We start from the raw sequence: 22,050 nt of genomic DNA, 5'->3' as shown, positions 1-22,050 counted from the left end.
AGCTAAACCAAACTAAACCAAACCAGTTAATTCTACTTCCCCTATTCCTGTTGACTGTGTGTACTGTCTGTCTTGATAAACAGTGGGTTCACGTTTCAATGGGTTGAATCTCTCCCTCCCGCAGCAGAGTGGAGGGGGCCACATCTCCTCTTTTTAGCCCTGGCCTAAAATGGCACCCACAACCACAGCCCCAGCCCCAGCCTCAGCATAGTCAAAGCCCAGCTACAGGCAGGCCCAGGCCAGGGATGGAAGCAACAAGAGTTGCAGCGGTAGCCCACACCACACCACGTCCCTCCCTCCCTCAGTCACACTCAGCAGCACAGAGCAGCCCTTCACAAGTGAGTGGCCTGTTCTGTTTGTCAGCCCGAGGGGAGTTGCCAGCCACTAGTTCTGCCTTAATATAGTCTTGCTGTATTCTCTCTCTCTCCTCCACGCAGGAAAAAGCCACACATTGGGGCACAGAGAGAAACCAAGAGAGAAACCAGAGAAACCAGAAGAGAAACTAGATAGAAACCAGATAGAAACCAGAGAGAAACCCTGAGAAACCAGATAGAAACCAGATAGAAACCAGATAGAAACTTGAGAGAAACCAGATATAAACCAGATAGAAACCCAATGAGAAACCAGAGAGAAACCAGATAGAAACTAGAGAAACCAGAGAAACCAGATAGTAACCAGAGAAACCAGATAGAAACCAGATAGAAACCAGATAGAAACCAGAGAGAAACCAGATAGAAACCAGATAGAAACCAGAGAGAAACCAGAGAGAAACCAGAGAGAAACCAGATAGAAACCAGATAGAAACCAGAGAAACCAGATAGAAACCAGATAGAAACCCAGAGAGAAACCAGAGAAACCAGATAGAAAACAGATAAACCAGATAGAAACCAGAGAAACCAGATAGAAACCAGCTGGAAACCAGAGAAACCAGATAGAAACCAGACATAAACCAGAGAGAAACCAGACATAAACCAGGTAAACCAGATAGAAACCAGAGAAACCAGAGAGAAACCAGATATAAACCAGAGAGAAACCAGAGACAAACCAGAAAGAAACCAGATAGAAACACAGAGAGAAACCAGAGAGAAACCAGAGAGAAACCAGATATAAACCAGAGAGAAACCAGATAGAAACCAGAGAGAAACCAGAGAGAAACCAGATAGAAACCAGAGAGAAATCAGAGAGAAACCAGAGAGAAACCAGACAGAAACCAGATAGAAACCAGACATAAACCAGATATAAACCAGAGAGAAACCAGATATAAACCAGAGAGAAACCAGATAGAAACCAGATAGAAACCAGATAGAAACCCATGTCAGATGTGACTTATTTGCTCAACACAGTAAAGAGAAAGCTATGAGAGCTGTGTTAACTCTGCAGACTTGGGTCCGGCTCCCACTAACGTAACAACACACTCAATCAGTCCAGAGAATTTAGGAGGGTCACCTTCAGGAAGAGAAAAATAAATCAATCTTGCAAACAGGAAGGAAAGCTGAGGATGCAAAAATACCCTCCTAAATTCTGGAAGACTCTGGAACACTGCTGTTTCCGTGGGAGCAGAGAGAGAGAGAGCAAAAGAAAGAAAGAAAGAAAGAAAGAAAGAGAGAGAGAGAGAAAGAAAGAGAGAGAGACAGAGAGACAGAGAGACAGAGAGCGAGACAGCGAGACAGAGAGCGAGACAGAGAGAGACCGAAAGAAACAAAGAAAGAAAGAAAGAAAGAGAAAGAGAGAGAGACAGAGAGACAAAGAGACAGAGAGCAAGAGAGAGAGAGAGAGAGAGAGGGAGAGAGACAGAGAGCAAGACAGAGAGAGAGAGAGAGAGAGAGAGTGAAAGAAACAAAGAAAGAAAGAAAGAGAGAGAGACAGAGAGACAGAGAGACAGAGAGAGAGAGACAGCGAGACAGAGAGCGAGACAGAGAGAGACCGAAAGAAACAAAGAAAGAAAGAGAAAGAGAGAGAGACAGAGAGAGAGAGAAAGACAGAGAGAGACAGAGAGAGAGAGAGAGAGAGAGAGAGAGAGACAGAGAGAGACAGAGAGAGAGAGAGAGAGAGAGAGAGTGAAAGAAACAAAGAAAGAAAGAAAGAGAGAGAGACAGAGAGAGAGAGACAGAGAGAGAGAGACAGAGAGAGAGAGACAGAGAGAGAGAGACAGAGAGAGAGACAGAGAGAGAGAGAGAGAGAGAGAGAGAGAGAGAGAGAGACAGAGAGAGAGAGAGAGAGACAGAGAGAGAGAGACAGAGAGAGAGACAGAGACAGAGAGAGAGACAGAGAGAGAGACAGAGAGAGAGACAGAGAGAGAGAGAGAGAGACAGAGATAGGAGATCTGTCCGATAGAAGCCAGTCTCCATCTCTCCGTAGGGCCCTGGTCAAAAGTAGTGCACTATGTAAGGAATAGGGTCCCATTTGGAACACGACCAATGTGACTACAGAGAACCTAGAGGTTACCAGACTACTACAGGGGTCATCAGACACAGAGGACCTAGAGGTTACCAGACCACTACAGAGGTCACCAGACACAGAGGACCTAGAGGTTACCAGACTACTACAGAGGACCCTAGAGGGTACCAGACTACTACAGGGGTCACCAGACACAGAGGACCTAGAGGTTACCAGACTACTACAGGGGTCATCAGACACAGAGGACCCTAGAGTTTACCAGACTACTACAGGGGTCATCAGACACAGAGGACCCTAGAGGTTACCAGACTACTACAGGGGTCATCAGACACAGAGGACCCTAGAGGTTACCAGACTACTACAGGGGTCATCAGACACAGAGGACCCTAGAGTTTACCAGACTACTATAGGGGTCATCAGACACAGAGGACCCTAGAGGTTACCAGACTACTACAGGGGTCATCAGACACAGAGGACCCTAGAGTTTACCAGACTACTACAGGGGTCATCAGACACAGAGGACCCTAGAGTTTACCAGACTACTACAGGGGTCATCAGACACAGAGGACCCTAGAGGGTACCAGACTACTACAGGGGTCATCAGACACAGAGGACCCTAGAGGTTACCAGACTACTACAGGGGTCATCAGACACAGAGGACCCTAGAGTTTACCAGACTACTACAGGGGTCATCAGACACAGAGGACCCTAGAGGTTACCAGACTACTACAGGGGTCATCAGACACAGAGGACCCTAGAGTTTACCAGACTACTATAGGGGTCATCAGACACAGAGGACCCTAGAGGGTACCAGACTACTACAGGGGTCATCAGACACAGAGGACCCTAGAGGTTACCAGACTACTACAGGGGTCATCAGACACAGAGGACCCTAGAGTTTACCAGACTACTACAGGGGTCATCAGACACAGATCAGGGACATTATGGGATTTGTTTTTGGCAGGAAGGACTACAGTACTTTATAATGTCGTGTTGTAATGTCCTGGGTAATGTTTACTCTGTTTGTTCTTTCGCACTAATGTGGTTCAGAGCAATCAGCCTAAGTACTCTCATAAACTTCAGCAGCACAAGCCAAAAATCACACATTAAATCCATCTGCCATATCAGTATTATTCAGTTTAAGTATTACGGCCATTCAACACCGACTCCATACTGAATAGAGTTATATATTTACACAGTAAACATCTATTTGTAACTTCTGGTTGCTTGTTGTAAAGCGTCTTTGTGTTTTAAAACAGACGTATTATCGTTATTTAAATAGATGTGTTTGATGAAACTAGGAATAACTAACAGTTAAAGATGGAACTAAACCACCGTTGGGTCGTCAAAGGGGAAGTGTGTGTTTTTCCCTGATATCTACAGCTGTGTTTGGAACACCACTGCAGCCATGATGTCCCGCCCCACCCACGGGCTGAAACTACAGCCATGATGCCCTACACACCCACGGGCTGAAACTACAGCCATGATGCCCCACCACACCCACGGGCTGAAACTACAGCCATGATGCCCCACCACACCCATGGGCTGAAACTACAGCCATGATGTCCCACCCCACCCACGGGCTGAAACTACAGCCATGATGTCCCACCCCACCCACGGGCTGAAACTACAGCCATGATGTCCCACCACACCCACGGGCGGAAACTGCAGCCATGATGCCCCACCACACCCACGGGCTGAAACTGCAGCCATGATGCCCCACCACACCCACGGGCTGAAACTACAGCCATGATGTCCCACCCCACCCACGGGCTGAAACTACAGCCATGATGTCCCACCCCACCCATGGGCTGAAAATACAGCTATGATGCCCCACCCCACCCACGGGCTGAAACTACAGCCATGATGCCCCACCCCACCCACGGGCTGAAACTACAGCCATGATGTCCTACCCCACCCACGGGCTGAAACTACAGCCATGATGTCCCACCCCACCCATCAGACATTTGCAAAATGTTCCCGGTCATCTAAATGCATTGGGTGCCTAACCAATTAGGGCCCAAGCAGCCAGCACCTTGAATAAACCACGGATAATGGCCAAATTACCCACGTTTAAATGTCCTTAAAAACAGCGTATAACTAATGACTAAAACATGCATGGTTCGGATGTTCAGCATATGCACAGCTACAGTTGAAGTCAGGAAGTTTACATACACCTTCGCCAAATACATTTAAACTCAGTTTTTCACAATTCCTGACATTTAGTAAAATTTTTATGTCTTAGGTCAGTTAGGATCACCACTTTATTTTAAGAATGTGAAATGTCAGAATAATAGTAGAGAGAATGATTTTTTCAGCTTTTATTTCTATCATCACATTCCCAGTGGGTCGGGAGTTTACATACACTCAAATAGTATTTGGTAGCATTGCCTTTAAATTGTTTAACTTGGGTCAAACGTTTCGGGTAGCCTTCCACGAGCTTCCCACAATAAGTTGGGTGAATTTTGGCCCATTCCTCCTAACAGAGCTGGTGTAACTGAGTCAGGTTTGTAGGCCTCCTTGCTCACACACGCTTTTTCAGTTCTGCCAACACATTTTCTATGGGATTGAAGTGCACCAGTCCCTCCTGCAGCAAACCACCCCCACAACACTAACTAAAGATAATACCCACTGCTTGTATCTATGTATTAATCTAACAGGACATTTAATGTCCCCAAATAATTCCTATTGAGCTCAAAATGTAGAATTGAATTAACATTAAATGTCCCAGTTGTAGCCTACCGCCCATTGAGGCCTATGCATTTCACACTCTGTAACTCAAAGCCATATCAAATATCTTGTTTTCGAAATAATTCCTATTGAGCTCAAAATGTAGAATTGAGAAATAAAAAGTAGCCCTACAGAAAGCTGAGGACATCCTCTCTTCATCTGTGATCACAGGATAGTTGTGTTTTGTCCCAAAAAAGTTGATTTAAAAATGTTATACAATAAGAACACTTAAGAGTGGCTCGCTCGACACATCAGCAGGCCCCATCAGCAGGCCCCATCAGCAGGCCCCATCAGCATGCCAGCTTAAGCCCCACCCTCTTCAACATATATATCAACGAATTGGTGCGGGCACTAGAAAAGTCTGCAGCACCCGGCCTCCCCCTGCTAGAATCTGAAGTCAAATGTCTGCTGTTTGCTGATGATCTGGTGCTTCTGTCACCAACCAAGGAGGGGCTACAGCAGCACCTAGATCTTATGCACAGATTCTGTCAGACCTGGGCCCTGACAATAAATCTCAGTAAGACCAAAATAGCGGTTGCCAGATAATTGAATGTTAATTTCTCTACCATAAGCCGCCTCCAACTTTGTTTTAGATCATTTGTCAGTACGTCCATCTGGGCTCACAGCCGCAGACCACGTGTAACCGCGCCAGCCCAGGAACTCCACATCTGGCTTCTTTACCTGCGGGATCGTCTGAGACCAGCCACTCAGATAGCTGATGAAACTGTGGGATCGTCTGAGACCAGCCACTCAGATAGCTGATGAACCTGTTCAAAAACTGTCAGAAACCGTCTCAGGGACGCTCATCTGCAACGTCCGTCGTCCTCAGCAGGGTCTTGAATTGACTGCAGTTCCCTAAAAACATCTGAATGAGCGATGAATATTCAAAATTCAGGAAGTCCGTTTCCTATTTTTCTGACTCAGTGTTTGGAGAGAGTCTGGTCCAACAGCTGATCGGTTACTGCAACAATACTGAAGACCAGAGCAGAACTCAAATAAACAACAAAACCACAGAGCTATTTATCCCCAGAGACACCACTTTCATCCACTCCAACAGGGCTAGAGACACTACTCAGCTCCACTACAACAGGACTAGAGACACTACTCAGCTCCACTACAACAGGACTAGAGACACTACTCAGCTCCACTACAACAGGACTAGAGACACTACTCAGCTCCACTACAACAGGACTAGAGACACTACTCAGCTCCACTACAACAGGACTAGAGACACTACTCAGCTCCACTACAACAGGGCTAGAGACACTACTCAGCTCCACTACAACAGGGCTAGAGACACTACTCAGCTCCACTACAACAGGACTAGAGACACTACTCAGCTCCACTACAACAGGGCTAGAGACACTACTCAGCTCCACTACAACAGGACTAGAGACACTACTCAGCTCCACTACAACAGGACTAGAGACACTACTCAGCTCCACTCCGACAGGGCTAGAGACACTACTCAGCTCCACTACAACAGGACTAGAGACACTACTCAGCTCCACTACAACAGGACTAGAGACACTACTCAGCTCCACTACAACAGGACTAGAGACACTACTGTTACCCCCTCCAACAGGGCTAGAGACACTACTGTCATCCCCTCGAAAAGGGCTAGAGACACTACTGTCATCCCCTCCAACAGGGCTAGAGACACTCCTGTCATCCTCTCCAACAGGGCTAGACCAGAGACACTACAGTCATCCCCTCCATCAGGGCTAGAGACACTACTGTCATCCCTTCCAACAGGGCCAGAGACACTACTGTCATCCCCTCCAACAGGGCCAGAGACACTACTCTCATCCCTTCCAACAGGGCCGGAGACACTACTGTCATCCCCTCCAACAGGGCTAGACCAGAGACACTACTGTCATCCCCTCCAACAGGGCTAGACCAGAGACACTACAGTCATCCCCTCCAACAGGGTCAGAGACACTACTGTCATCCCCTCCAACAGGGTCAGAGACACTACTGTCATCCCCTCCAACAGGGCCAGAGACACTACTGTCACCACCTAAAACAGGGATAGACCAGAGACACTACTGTCATCCCCTCCAACAGGGCTAGAGACACTACTGTCACCCCCTCCAACAGGGCTAGACCAGAGACACTACTGTCATCCCCTCCAACAGGACTAGAGACACTACTCAGCTCCACTACAACAGGACTAGAGACACTACTCAGCTCCACTACAACAGGACTAGAGACACTACTCAGCTCCACTACAACAGGACTAGAGACACTACTCAGCTCCAATACAACAGGACTAGAGACACTACTCAGCTCCACTACAACAGGACTAGAGACACTACTCAGCTCCACTACAACAGGACTAGAGACACTACTCAGCTCCAATACAACAGGACTAGAGACACTACTCAGCTCCACTACAACAGGACTAGAGACACTACTCAGCTCCACTACAACAGGGCTAGAGACACTACTCAGCTCCACTACAACAGGACTAGAGACACTACTCAGCTCCACTACAACAGGACTAGAGACACTACTCAGCTCCAATACAACAGGACTAGAGACACTACTCAGCTCCACTACAACAGGACTAGAGACACTACTCAGCTCCACTCCGACAGGGCTAGAGACACTACTCAGCTCCACTACAACAGGACTAGAGACACTACTGTCATCCCCTCGAAAAGGGCTAGAGACACTACTGTCATCCCCTCCAACAGGGCTAGAGACACTACTGTCATCCCCTCCAACAGGGCTAGACCAGAGACACTACAGTCATCCCCTCCATCAGGGCTAGAGACACTACTGTCATCCCCTCCAACAGGGCCAGAGACACTACTGTCATCCCCTCCAACAGGGCCAGAGACACTACTCTCATCCCTTCCAACAGGGCCGGAGACACTACTGTCATCCCCTCCAACAGGGCTAGACCAGAGACACTACTGTCATCCCCTCCAACAGGGCTAGACCAGAGACACTACAGTCATCCCCTCCTTCAGGGCTAGAGACACTACTGTCATCCCCTCCAACAGGGCCGGAGACACTACTGTCATCCCCTCCAACAGGGCTAGACCAGAGACACTACTGTCATCCCCTCCAACAGGACTAGACCAGAGACACTACTGTCATCCCCTCCAACAGGGCTAGACCAGAGACACTACAGTCATCCCCTCCATCAGGGCTAGAGACACTACTGTCATCCCCTCCAACAGGGTCAGAGACACTACTGTCATCCCCTCCAACAGGGTCAGAGACACTACTGTCATCCCCTCCAACAGGGCCAGAGACACTACTGTCACCCCCTCCAACAGGGCTAGACCAGAGACACTACTGTCATCCCCTCCAACAGGACTAGACCAGAGACACTACTGTCATCCCCTCCAACAGGGCTAGACCAGAGACACTACAGTCATCCCCTCCATCAGGGCTAGAGACACTACTGTCATCCCCTCCAACAGGGTCAGAGACACTACTGTCATCCCCTCCAACAGGGCCAGAGACACTACTGTCATCCCCTCCAACAGGGCCAGAGACACTACTCTCATCCCTTCCAACAGGGCCGGAGACACTACTGTCATCCCCTCCAACAGGGCTAGACCAGAGACACTACTGTCATCCCCTCCAACAGGACTAGACCAGAGACACTACTGTCATCCCCTCCAACAGGGCTAGACCAGAGACACTACCGTCATCCCCTCCATCAGGGCTAGAGACACTACTGTCATCCCCTCCAACAGGGCCGGAGACACTACTGTCATCCCCTCCAACAGGGCTAGACCAGAGACACTACTGTCATCCCCTCCAACAGGACTAGACCAGAGACACTACTGTCATCCCCTCCAACAGGGCTAGACCAGAGACACTACAGTCATCCCCTCCATCAGGGCTAGAGACACTACTGTCATCCCCTCCAACAGGGCCGGAGACACTACTGTCATCCCCTCCAACAGGGCTAGACCAGAGACACTACTGTCATCCCCTCCAACAGGACTAGACCAGAGACACTACTGTCATCCCCTCCAACAGGGCTAGACCAGAGACACTACTGTCATCGCCTCCAACAGGGCTAGAGACACTACTGTCACCCCCTCCAACAGGGCTAGAGACACTACTGTCATCCCCTCCAACAGGGCCAGAGACACTACTGTCACCCCCTCCAACAGGACCAGAGACACTACTCTCATCCCTTCCAACAGGGCCGGAGACACTACTGTCATCCCCTCCAACAGGGCTAGAGACACTACTGTCATCCCCTCCAACAGGGCTAGAGACACTACTATCATCCCCTCTGAAAGGGCTAGACCAGAGACCAGTGAGGTTAGCTAGCTACCTCTGACTAGCTGTCGCTGACTTTGCCTTGGTTGCCTGGCTAACATCTGGGCTGCAGGCAGAGAGAGAGGAACCCCAGGAACCAGGGCTGGCTGAGAGGAGGACTCCCAAAATAACAGAGAACCCACTTTCCCTCTTTCACACAGCCCCCCCCCCCTCCTCTCTCTCTCTCTCACCCTCTCACCTCCCCAAAAGAACACATCATCTCTCTCTCTTTCTCTCTCTGTCTCTCTCTGTCTCTCTCTCTCTCTCCCTCTCTCTCTCTCTCTCCCTCTCTGTCTCTCTCTCTCTCCCTCTCTGTCTCTCTCTCTCTCTCTCTGTCTCTGTCTCTGTGTGTGTCTCTCTCTCTCTCTGTCTCTGTGTGTCTCTCTCTCTCTCAATTCTAGGGGTTTTAATGGCATGGGAAATATATGTTTACATTGACAAAACAAGTGAAATAGATAATAAAGAAAAATGAAATAAACAATAAAGAATGTACAGTAAACATTACATTCACAAAAGTTCCAAAATAATAGATGCATTTCAAACATATTATATAACATAACATATATTATATAATTATGTCTCTCTGGTTGTCGAAACACTCACATAGAGGTAATGATTCCTCCTCAGTGTTCCCCTCTGAACCCTTTTCTACACTCTTCATTATTCTGATGTTCTGACAGGTTCCTCTGTTCTATTCTAACCTGACCTCAACCAAACCCTCCCTACCCCTAAACCCCAACCCCTGGGAGACACCCAGGACAAAGGAGCCATCCACTACATCTCTCTCTCTCTCTCTCTCTCTCTCTCTCTCTCTCTGTCTCGCTCTCTCTCTCTCTCTCTCTGTCTCTCTCTCTCTCTCTCTCTCTCTCTGTCTCTCTCTCTCTCTCTCTCTCTCTCTGTCTCTCTCTCTCTCTCTCTCTCTCTCTCTCTGTCTCTCTCTCTCACTCCTGCTTTAATCATCAGAGTGAATCATCAGAAATAACCTCTGTCATTACGCATCAACCTCACTTGTTAAAACACCAATCAATCAGATCATTCAGCCACAGTCCAGACGTCCACTAGTGATCCAATCAGGTTGCTGTGTCTGATTGTGATTACGACAGTGGAGTCAGAATGACCAACAGAGCCATTAGCGGAGAAGGGGTTTGAATCATTACACGTGCTGCTTACATTCAAATAGACCACTTAACATACCTCTCTCATGTGTTTGTCATTATCCCCAGCCCTAATCGGCCAAACATTATTCTACTATAACGACACGGCCGTGTTTACCTCCGTCTGTATGATAAGTACCACTAATGATTTATTTCATTTTTTTTCTACTAATCACCCAAACAGAAAAACACGCCTTTAAAAATAACACAACGGTTTCTCAGGAAACTTGATCACTTATATCACAATACAGAACATTATGTCACAATACAGAACCTTATCTCACAATATACAACATTATATCACAATACAGAACATTATCTCACAATATACAACATTATATCACAATATACAACATTATATCACAATATAGAACATTATCTCACAATATACAACATTATATCACAATATACAACATTATATCACGATAGAGTGCATTATATCACAATACACAACATTATATCACACTACAGAACATTATATCACAATCCACAACATTATATCACAATCCACAACATTATATCACAATACACAACATTATATCACAATACACAACATTATATCACATTACAGAACATTATATCACACTACAGAGCATGAAATCACACTCACAATACATACACAACATCGGTCAAATATACAGAAATCCCCAAATACCCCGTACGTCCATAATCTACATGTTAAAAGGTTATCTGGCTAGCACAGCAGTAGGCGAGCAGGGGGACGGCCGGGTCGGTAGCAACACAAAGACTTCAGGTCTCTGATCTGAGCTCTTCTAATAACGGAGAGCAGAGAGAATAGCTTCGGAAGTCAACGGAAGTGTCTTCTTGTCCCCCTGTAGAGGAAACAATGGCCGGAGAGACCGTTTGAACTCTAAAGAGTTTTATTAGGAAGCGCTCATGTGTGCTCTCACTGGCTCCGTGCCTCCTGAGACACATTCAAACCTTTCTGTTGGCCCCCACTAAGAAGTGTTCCTGGTTGTAAAGTGGCCCCTATGTAACATTAGGAGCTGTGAAACAACCGTGATATGGGGAGGGGGGGGGGGGGGGGGGACATTACATTACATGGAAACTAACAGGTAATAATATAACTCAGACTTTCTGAATATGACCTAATAACATTAGACAATAATCTAGGACTAAATGAAATATAGTAGACAATAATCTAGGACTAAATTTAATATAGTAGACAATAATCTAGGACTAAATTTAATATAGTAGACAATAATCTAGGACTAAATGAAATATAGTAGACAATAATCTAGGACTAAATTTAATATAGTAGACAATAATCTAGGACTAAATTAAATATAGTAGACAATAATCTAGGACTAAATTTAATATAGTAGACAATAATCTAGGACTAAATTAAATATAGTAGACAATAATCTAGGACTAAATTAAATATAGTAGACAATAATCTAGGACTAAATTTAATATAGTTACTGTGAAACTCTATTTTAGACATAAAGACAACAAATATAAACTGTTTTCTACACCGCGGACGGGCCAGGTTATATTGATGTACGACAGAGAAAGGAAACAAGGAGAAAAGACTTAAAGGGGTAATTCCACTGTAACAGATGTTTTACTTCAAATGTATACCAAAACAAAAACCATTGATTTCAAAGTTTAACAAACCATACCAAAATCAACTCTATACTTCATTGTAACAGTTTACACTGAACATTTTACAAAATTATTTTACATTGCATTTACTGTCCAGATGCAAAACAATTTGGTAACAGAATTTCGGTAAATTCCGTTTTTAACAAAATTATAATTATAAAAATGATTAATGTTAAAATGAATATCTGCTCCAAATGAAAATTCAATGATGTCTTCAGAAAGAAGATGTGTGTCGTCTATGATACGACAACGTGACATATTGAACTGCATCAAGGAATGTGGATTGACACCCGGTAACGGAATTTCACCCCGGGTCCCTGATCGGTACGACACAGCAGCGTCTTAGCCAGTTTGACTAAAATATCATTGAGTCTTAGTCATATTTTCGTCATTTGAATAATGATTTAGTCTAGTTATCATTCACAGTTGAGCTCACTCAGTTTAGCCCAAAGCTGATTGGCAATTATTTAATCTTTTGGGGGTTTTTTTCAAGGGAGCCCAAATGCAGGCTGGCTTCCCTTGAATTCAACGGGCGGCAACAACAACGTCTTTCTGACCAGAGAACATCAGATACTGTAGAGACGCTACACCTACTGAGACAGAGGGGGCGTTGTCTCGTTCGCTGCGATGCTTTTTCCGCTGAGATACATTCAACCTCTTGAGAATGGAAGAAGATTTATGTTTCAAAACGTTTGGACCTCAAAGTAATGCACAGTAGTACTCAGTACAGCACAGTAGTACTCAGTACAGTAGTACTCAGTACAGTACAGTAGTACTCAGTACAGTACAGTAGTACTCAGTACAGTAGTACTCAGTACAGTACAGTAGTACTCAGTACAGCACAGTAGTACTCAGTACAGTACAGTAGTACTCAGTACAGTAGTACTCAGCACAGTAGTACTCAGTACAGTACAGTAGTACTCAGTACAGTAGTACTCAGTACAGTACAGTAGTACTCAGTACAGTACAGTAGTACTCAGTACAGTAGTACTCAGTACAGTACAGTAGTACTCAGTACAGCACAGTAGTACTCAGTACAGTACAGTAGTACTCAGTACAGCACAGTAGTACTCAGTACAGCACAGTAGTACTCAGCACAGTAGTACTCAGTACAGTAGTACTCAGCACAGTAGTACTCAGTACAGTAGTACTCAGCACAGTAGTACTCAGTACAGTAGTACTCAGCACAGTAGTACTCAGTACAGCACAGTAGTTCTCAGTACAGTACAGTAGTACTCAGTACAGTACAGTAGTACTCAGTACAGTAGTACTCAGTACAGTACAGTAGTACTCAGTACAGTACAGTAGTACTCAGTACAGTAGTACTCAGTACAGTACAGTAGTACTCAGTACAGTACAGCACAGAATAGCAGAGCAGAGCTCAGTATAGTACAGTAGAGTTCAGTAGAGTTTAGTACAATACAGTACAATACAGTACAACACAGTACAATACAGTACAATACAGTACAATATATAGTAGTGGGGAGTCGACTCCAAAATAATCCATTCCTCGACCCACTCCAGTTTCGACTCCCAGTTTCGACTCCCATGTCTTGGTGTCAAGCTTACGGAATCGACCCTTTGACTCCTAGAATTCTGTATTTTTGCAACGGAGGAAACTAGTTGCAGTAGCCTACTTCGAGAACACAAACTCTTGCATCTTCCACAGCAAAGAAAGCAAGCTAGAGAGGGAGAGAGAGAGATGGGAAGGGCATAGATAGGCATGTCAGCTCCCAGGCAGACAGTCAGAACTGTGCACCGGTAATCAACAGATGTAGGATATAGCAATGCTGTATTTAGCAAGTTCACAAAAACATTGGCTGGCTGTTGATGTCCTAAGGCAGAGCTCGCCAACCCTGTTCCTGGAGAGCAACCTTCCTGGAGGTTGTTCCTTGACTGTACTCTACTGTGCTGTTCTGTAGTGTTATGCAGAAATTCCATTACCAAATTGGTAACGTCATTTCGAGTTGTAATCACTTAATAATTCATAAACAAAACAAAATCAGTAAAAAATACTCTTATTAACTCATTAAAAGGTCTTCCTTGTTACTTCTGTGAACTGTCATTAGCCTCCCTCCTCGCGAGGGACAGACATTACTGTCATTATCCTCCCTCCTCACGAGGGACAGACATTACTGTCATTATCCTCCCTCCTCACGAGGGACAGACATTACTGTCATTAGCCTCCCTCCTCGCGAGGGACAGACATTCCTGTCATTATCCTCCCTCCTCGCGAGGGACAGACATTACTGTCATTATCCTCCCTCCTCACGAGGGACAGACATTACTGTCATTAGCCTCCCTCCTCACGAGGGACAGACGTTACTGTCATTATCCTCCCTCCTCACGAGGGACAGACATTACTGTCATTATCCTCCCTCCTCACGAGGGACAGACATTACTGTCATTATCCTCCCTCCTCGCGAGAGACAGACATTACTGTCATTAGCCTCCCTCCTCGCGAGGGATAGAAAATACTGTCATTATCCTCCCTCCTCGCGAGGGATAGAAAATACTGTCATTATCCTCCCTCCTCGCGAGGGATAGAAAATACTGTCATTATCCTCCCTCCTCGCGAGGGACAGACATTACTGTCATTATCCTCCCTCCTCGCGAGGGACAGACATTACTGTCATTATCCTCCCTCCTCACGAGGGACAGACATTACTGTCATTAGCCTCCCTCCTCGCGAGGGACAGACATTCCTGTCATTATCCTCCCTCCTCGCGAGGGACAGACATTACTGTCATTATCCTCCCTCCTCACGAGGGACAGACATTACTGTCATTAGCCTCCCTCCTCACGAGGGACAGACGTTACTGTCATTATCCTCCCTCCTCACGAGGGACAGACATTACTGTCATTATCCTCCCTCCTCACGAGGGACAGACATTACTGTCATTATCCTCCCTCCTCGCGAGGGACAGACATTACTGTCATTAGCCTCCCTCCTCGCGAGGGATAGAAAATACTGTCATTATCCTCCCTCCTCGCGAGGGATAGAAAATACTGTCATTATCCTCCCTCCTCGCGAGGGACAGACATTACTGTCATTAGCCTCCCTCCTCGCGAGGGACAGACATTACTGTCATTAGCCTCCCTCCTCGCGAGGGACAGACGTTACTGTCATTAGCCTCCCTCCTCGCGAGGGACAGACATTACTGTCATTAGCCTCCCTCCTCGCGAGGGACAGACGTTACTGTCATTAGCCTCCCTCCTCGCGAGGGACAGACGTTACTGTCATTAGCCTCCCTCCTCGCGAGGGATAGAAATTACACAATATCTTAAAGATATGTGGGGTCTTGGTAACAGAATTACAAGACAATGTTTCTTATTAAAGTTACAGAAGGCAGAATAAAAAATTAAACATCTAAAACAAGTAAATTGAAGTGTTGAGATCAGTTGGTTTCGTTACTTCAACATTTCTGTGTTTTGATATATTTGTTTGACCCGAAATCAAAGCCTTTTTCTTATTATTTATTTAATGTTTATAAATGCCTACCTTTCATTTGATTCCCAACTTGACATAGTCCTGTGAACTTCTCACGGGTCGTCCTTTTACACATGAAAATGACCCAAAATAAAAAAAACTTAAAGCTGCAATGTGTCACTGTTTGGGTGACCTGACAAAATCCGCGTAGAAATGTGAGTTATAGATCTGTCATTCTCGTTGAAAGCCAGTCTAAGAAGTGGTAGATCTGTTCTATATTCGTCTTTTTACTTTGGGTTTTGTACAGCAGCTTCAAACAGCTGAAAATACAATATTTTGGGTTATTGGAAAATATATTTCACAGCGGTTTAAATGGTACAATGATTCTTTACACTATACGTGTTTGTTTTGTCACGAAAACTGAAATTAGACAAACTATTATAATTTAACAACCAGGAAATGGTGGAGTGATTTCTGCATAATGCATATTTAACTTAGCCTACAAAATATCACAGCTCTGTATTCATTTCTATTGTGTTGTTGTCAACAGATGACGGAGTAGTGCCTGTGTGTCTCCAGCCCCAAAGCAACATGGAGACGCTAGACAAGAGGATCTGAAGAGAGGGACATTCCTGCCTGGCTGGCTGCTCCGACTATGCCTAGCATCTAGATAAATGTCTTCTCTTCTCCAGTATCTGTTTCTGCAGCTAATACATAGGATCTTCATTTGCAGGATAATTTTCCTGTAAAACTTCTAGTATATTTGAGGTTTTTAAAAAGACTTCTAAAGTTTGTAATTTCCACTTTGAAATTTCAGACTTGATTTTTACAAAAAAAAAATGTATCAACCCTTATAAAAATGTACATGCATTCTAATCCACATAATAATTCACATTTCCTGTTCCTGCAGGATTATTTTCCCGCTGTGGCAAACTGGCTCAAATGAAGATGCTACATCTGTAGTGTGTAATACTTGCATGGGTTAATTAATGTATTAAATGTTTAGGATAGCAAGTTTTGCACCTGCAAATATTCATCACAATTAGATACATATTACTAGCTAAGTGTCCATTCAATTGGCAACAGATTTTCATGTGAATATTCAAAAATCTGCTTAAAAACAATATGCGCATTTTCCCACCGGATGTGTCTTCCGGATTTATCGGGCAGTGTATCAAGAAGTAGTGCGGCTTGGCAGGGTCGTGTTTTGGAGGACGCACGGTTCTCGACCTTCTCCTCTCCCCAGTCCTTAATGGAGTTTCAGCAATGGGACAAGACTGTAACTACCAATTACCAACACGAAAAAAACAGGTAATTATTATTTTTTGTTTTTTAATAAAAAATATAGATCCCACCGTGTCTAGCATATTTTGTTTTGTTGATATTTGGAAAGTTTATTAATAAATTAGCTTTTTTTCCGTCAGGCCATTGTTTATCCAACATGTTCTTTAGTCACGTAAAAAGGTTGGATGGAAACCTGCTTAATGGTCTTTCATTGGTGTATTATTTTTCTCACCAGCGATAGATAGTCTGTTCAGCCCACTTCTATCTCACCAATGATAGATAGTCTGTCTGTCTGTCTGTCTGTCTGTCTGTCTGTCTGTCTGTCTGTCTGTCTGTCTGTCTGTCTGTCTGTCTGTCTGTGTGTGTGATGACTCTGCTGCATCTTCTATCTCTGCCATTTTCTTCTACAAGCTACAGACGACAACAGACAACAGTACAGCTATCGTGATCAGAATGATCCCGGTTTTACACCATCTAATCAACGCATGACCATGCAGGGGCGCAACATTCACTGTCAACCCCACATGCTGAAATTGCATTTTTGTCCCCCCACAGTTTTATCACTGGAATGAGATACAAAACAGGGCGACGGTGTGCTTTAGGACCATGCAGACGCTCCGGAGCGGTCGGGCTGTTTGGAGTGTTAATCCGACCGGATAAAACAAATACAAAAGAATTACAAAACTATATATAGATACAGTTCAAGTCGGAAGTTTACATAAACTTAGGTTGGAGTCATTAAAACTCGTTTTTCAACAACTCAAATTTCTTGTTAACAAACTATAGTTTTGGCAAGTCGGTTAGGACATCTACTTTGTGCATGACACAAGTAATTTTTCCAGCAATTGTTTACAGACAGATTATTTCACTTATAATTCACTGTATCACAATTCCAGTGGGTCAGAAGTTTACATACACTAAGTTGACTGTGCCTTTAAAAAACTTGGAAAATTCCTAGAAAATTATGTCATGGCTTTAGAAGCTTCTGATAGGCTAATTGACATAATTTGAGTCAATTGGAGGTGTACCTGTGGATGTATTTCAAGGCCTACCTTCAAACTCAGTGCCACTTGACATCATGGGAAAATCAAAATAAACCAACCAAGACAACAGAAAAACAACTGTAGACCTCCACAAGTCTGGTTCACCCTTGGGAGCAATTTCCAAATGCCTGAAGGTACCACGTTCATCTGTACAAATAATAGTACGCAAGTATAAACACCATGGGACCACGCAGCCATCATACCACTCAGGAAGGAGACGCATTCTGTCTCCTAGAGATGAACGTACTTTGGTGCGAAAAGTGCAAATCAATCCCAGAACAACAGCAAAGGACCTTGTGAAGATGCTGGAGGAAACAAGTACAGTATCTATATCCTCAGTAAAACGAGTCCTATATCAACATAACCTGAAAGGCCGCTCAGCAAGGAAGAAGCCACTGCTCCAAAACGGCCATCAAAAAGCCAGACTACCGTTTGCAACTGCACATGGGGACAAAGACTGTACTTTTTGGACAAATGTCCTCTGGTCTGATGAAACAAAATTAGAACTGTTTGGCCATAATGACCATCGTTATGATTGGAGGAAAAAGGGGGAGGCTTGCAACCCGAAGAACACCATCCCAACCGTGAAGCACGGAGGTGGCAGCATCATGTTGTGGGGGTGCTTTGCTGCAGGAGGGACTGGTGGACTTCACAAAATAGATGGCATCATGAGGCAGGAAAGTTATGTGGATATATTGAAGCAACATCTCAAGACATCAGTCAGGAAGTTAAAGCTTGGTCGCAAATGAGTCTTCCAAATGGACAATGACCCCAAGCATACTTCCAAAGTTGTGGCAAAATGGCTTAAGGACAACAAAGTCAAGGTATTGGAGTGGCTATCACAAAGCACTGACCTCAACCCTATTGAAAGAAAGAAAAGCTGAAATAAATCATTCTCTCTACTATTATTCTGACATTTCACATTCTTAAAATAAAGTGGTGATCCTAACTGACCTAAGACAGGGAATGTTTACTGGGATTGAATGTCCGGAATTGTGGAAAAACGGAGTTTAAATCTATTTGGCTAAGGTGTATGTAAACTTCCGACTTCAACTGTAGATATTTATATATATATAATGTCCCCCACCCCACTTCTAAAACCAAAGTTGCACCCCTGCTACCATGTACGAACACAGACTATGTTGCTATAATACTGTAAAAGTACTTATTTTGTTACTAACAGGTACTAGTACAATTATTCGTACTATGAGGACCACACATTATTCTAAGTCTACTTATTTCTCCTACTATTACTACACTTTTTAATATTGATATAATATAATTAGTAATATTACTGTAAATAATTCAAATCTACTTTGGTTGCATTAGTAAGAATATATAACAACATTTTATTTCTATTGAAAAGTTTAAGCATTATGAACCTAAATCTGACATAAAACTATTGATTTAACTTTAAACCACCAAAAATAAAGTAGTACTCTTACTACCGTAGTACTCTTACTAAAGTAGTACTCTTACTAAAGTAGTACTCTTACTATCGTAGTACTCTTACTAAAGTAGTACTCTTACTAATGTAGTACTCTTACTAAAGTAGTACTCTTACTATCGTAGTACTCTTACTATCGTAGTACTCTTACTATCGTAGTACTCTTACTATCGTAGTACTCTTACTAAAGTAGTACTCTTACTATCGTAGTGCTCTTACTAAAACTCTGTGACAATCGGTAACTGTGCTTCTCAAAAGAGCTTTCAGGCGCATTGTTTTCTGTGGCTAGGCCTACAATGGTAACAGTTGTATACAGTACTCTAGCAAAAGAAGTACATTATAGTATGCATCTGGAACAAATCGATATGTAACATTTCTGAGGGATTTGTTGCCTCAATCTATTTTCACCTTTTATGATTGTGACAGCAGAGTGTCAACCAGGGGACATATTTGACATTTTAAAAAAAAATATATATATATATATATATTCCTTTTATCTTTCAAAGTCAAAACGGCGCCTGGAGGCCATCTGTTTTCAACTGGCCTGCAGGGTTTATTTCCTTCACTTGAGAAGCTACAACTATTTACTCAGGAACTCATTTGAAGGCATATCTATTGGTGTAGTCATGTTCTTATAAGTTAAAAAATATATGTATATTTTAATGACTTTTAAAAGACCAACGCCTCCCAACTAAATGTATAAAATACAACATTCTATACATTCTTGAAACAGTCCTTACAGTAACCTACATTTTCTCAAAACTCTGAAAAAAAAATGTTGATTCTACAAAGTGAAGTTTCTTTCCAGATAGGCTACAGTTAATTACTTTGAAACTTGGAAATTACAAAGCAGTTTGATGGTTTGCATAACCTTTGCTTTTGATTTAGGTTATAACTGTCAAAATAGTGTTTTCATTCACCTAAATGTGCGAAATTCATTAGCAACCAGAGAAACAATTTACAATCAATTTTACTGCGTCCTTGATTCAAATAATACTTCTAATATGTTTTATTATAAACGGGCATAAGATACAAGGCTACCAATGCCATGAATGATAACCGAGTGTTGTGTATAGAAGGTATATTACTATAACGTTCGCTCACATACGTTTCGCATCAGTTCAAGTGTAGCCAGCCTAACATTGTTACTTTGAAGCTGTAGCCTCTAGCCCAGAATGTTTTCATATTTGAGAAAACGATTCATATTTTCTGTTCGTGCAGGGGCGCCCCGCTCTCCCTTTACAGAGAAAGAGCAGGGAACCTCGTGCCACCGTGTTTAGTTTTTAACAAATTAGAATTGAACCATGTTTAAATGTTCCCACGTGTCTAATGAATACAGTTTACTGTACTTTTATTCCACAAACTAAACAAGACGAACAAGCCAGAACAAAACGTTTCGTCCCAAAGCAACCCTCTCCAGCCAAGAAACTCTAAAACCTTAAGCAGCGGATCCCCTCTCTCCCTTTCCCTGTTCTTACCTCTCTTGCAGGAGGGTAAAACCTGCAACCAGCCGGGCGAACTAGCAGAAAAGCTCATTCTTCTGATGGCAAATCCGTACTGGGCCCTCCATTAGACACGGGCTCAAAGTGCAGAACGAATGGGGAACAGGAAAAAGAAACGGTAAATAACTTTTCTACGGTGGATGAGTGTTTCGGAGCTAAGGTGCGACTGTCGACGTCTCAACTCACGCAGAGTAGTGTAGTTTTAACTATCTGAAGTTACGACGAAATGCGTCCCGCAAAGGAACTCTGGCTCTCAGTGCCGTGTTCACTCCCCCCCGTCTTTCTCTCTCTCTCTCTCCCTCTCTCTCTCCCTCTCTCTCTCTCTCTCTCTCACTACCACTGTGTTTTTCAACACATCCTTCATGCCAGGATCGAATTGCTCAGCAAATCATGGCAGCGGCTCGCAGACCCTGATCGCGAACCCAGGAATGTTCCAGCCCAACAGCTCAATACTGAGAGAGAGAGAGAGAGAGAGAGAGGCAGCGAGAGAGACAGAGAGAGAGAGAGAGAGAGAGAAAGAGAGAGAGAGAGACAGAGAGAGAGAGAGAGAGAGACAGAGAGAGAGAGAGAGAGAAAGAGAGAGAGAGAGAGAGAGAGAGAGAGAGAGAAAGAAAGACAGAGAGAGAGAGAGACAGAGAGAGAGACAGAGAGAGAGAGAGAGACAGAGAGGTAGAGAGAGAGAGAGAGAGAGAGAGGGGCAGCGAGAGAGACAGAGAGAGAGAGAGAGACACAGAGAGAGGGAGAGGGGAAACATGAGGGGAGAAAGAGGAGGGGTACCTGTGCCGTCAACAACCTTTACCATCAAACAACGAAATCTCTTCTTCCTCCACAGCCTCCATGAAATCAACAGGTATACAATACTACGAAAGGAATTGGCTATACCTTTCATCAATCACACGTTTTAAGGGAAAATCCACAACAACAACAAAAACTATCTTTAGGTCTTTGTTTCATTTGTCCTCCTGTCTCTGAAAATGTGTTGCATGTCAGCAGTCATGTTTTCACGATATCGGACTTTCAAGAAGCAAACTGTCACTGGCCACATCATTATGATAAAAATAATAACCCAAATACCAAACGCTTTAGAAGTTCACTTCTATAAAATACAAATGTTGTCGTTCCGTTAAACTACTTTGTAAATAAA

The 22,050-nt window shown here is 44.0% G+C and overlaps 1 protein-coding gene across 2 annotated transcripts in view; it reads right to left on the bottom strand.

Annotated features, from left to right (window-relative positions):
- The window catches only part of cdon (cell adhesion associated, oncogene regulated), a 141,306-nt gene extending 119,716 nt beyond the window's left edge, over positions 1-21,590 (bottom strand). The window contains exon 1 of one of the 2 annotated variants that reach the window (XM_036961315.2): positions 20,883-21,590. The gene's annotated coding sequence lies outside the window, so the exon portion shown is untranslated. The remainder of the gene's footprint in view (positions 1-20,882) is intronic. The other variant, XM_036961316.2, reaches the window with a different exon arrangement.
- Between the last annotated feature and the right edge of the window lie 460 nt (positions 21,591-22,050).

The sequence above is a fragment of the Oncorhynchus mykiss genome, chromosome 24 (genome assembly GCF_057628025.1).
Source record: "Oncorhynchus mykiss isolate SJ-2025 chromosome 24, ASM5762802v1, whole genome shotgun sequence".
Taxonomy (NCBI): Eukaryota; Metazoa; Chordata; class Actinopteri; order Salmoniformes; family Salmonidae; genus Oncorhynchus; species Oncorhynchus mykiss.
This window is presented reverse-complemented; position numbering and strand designations above follow the sequence as displayed.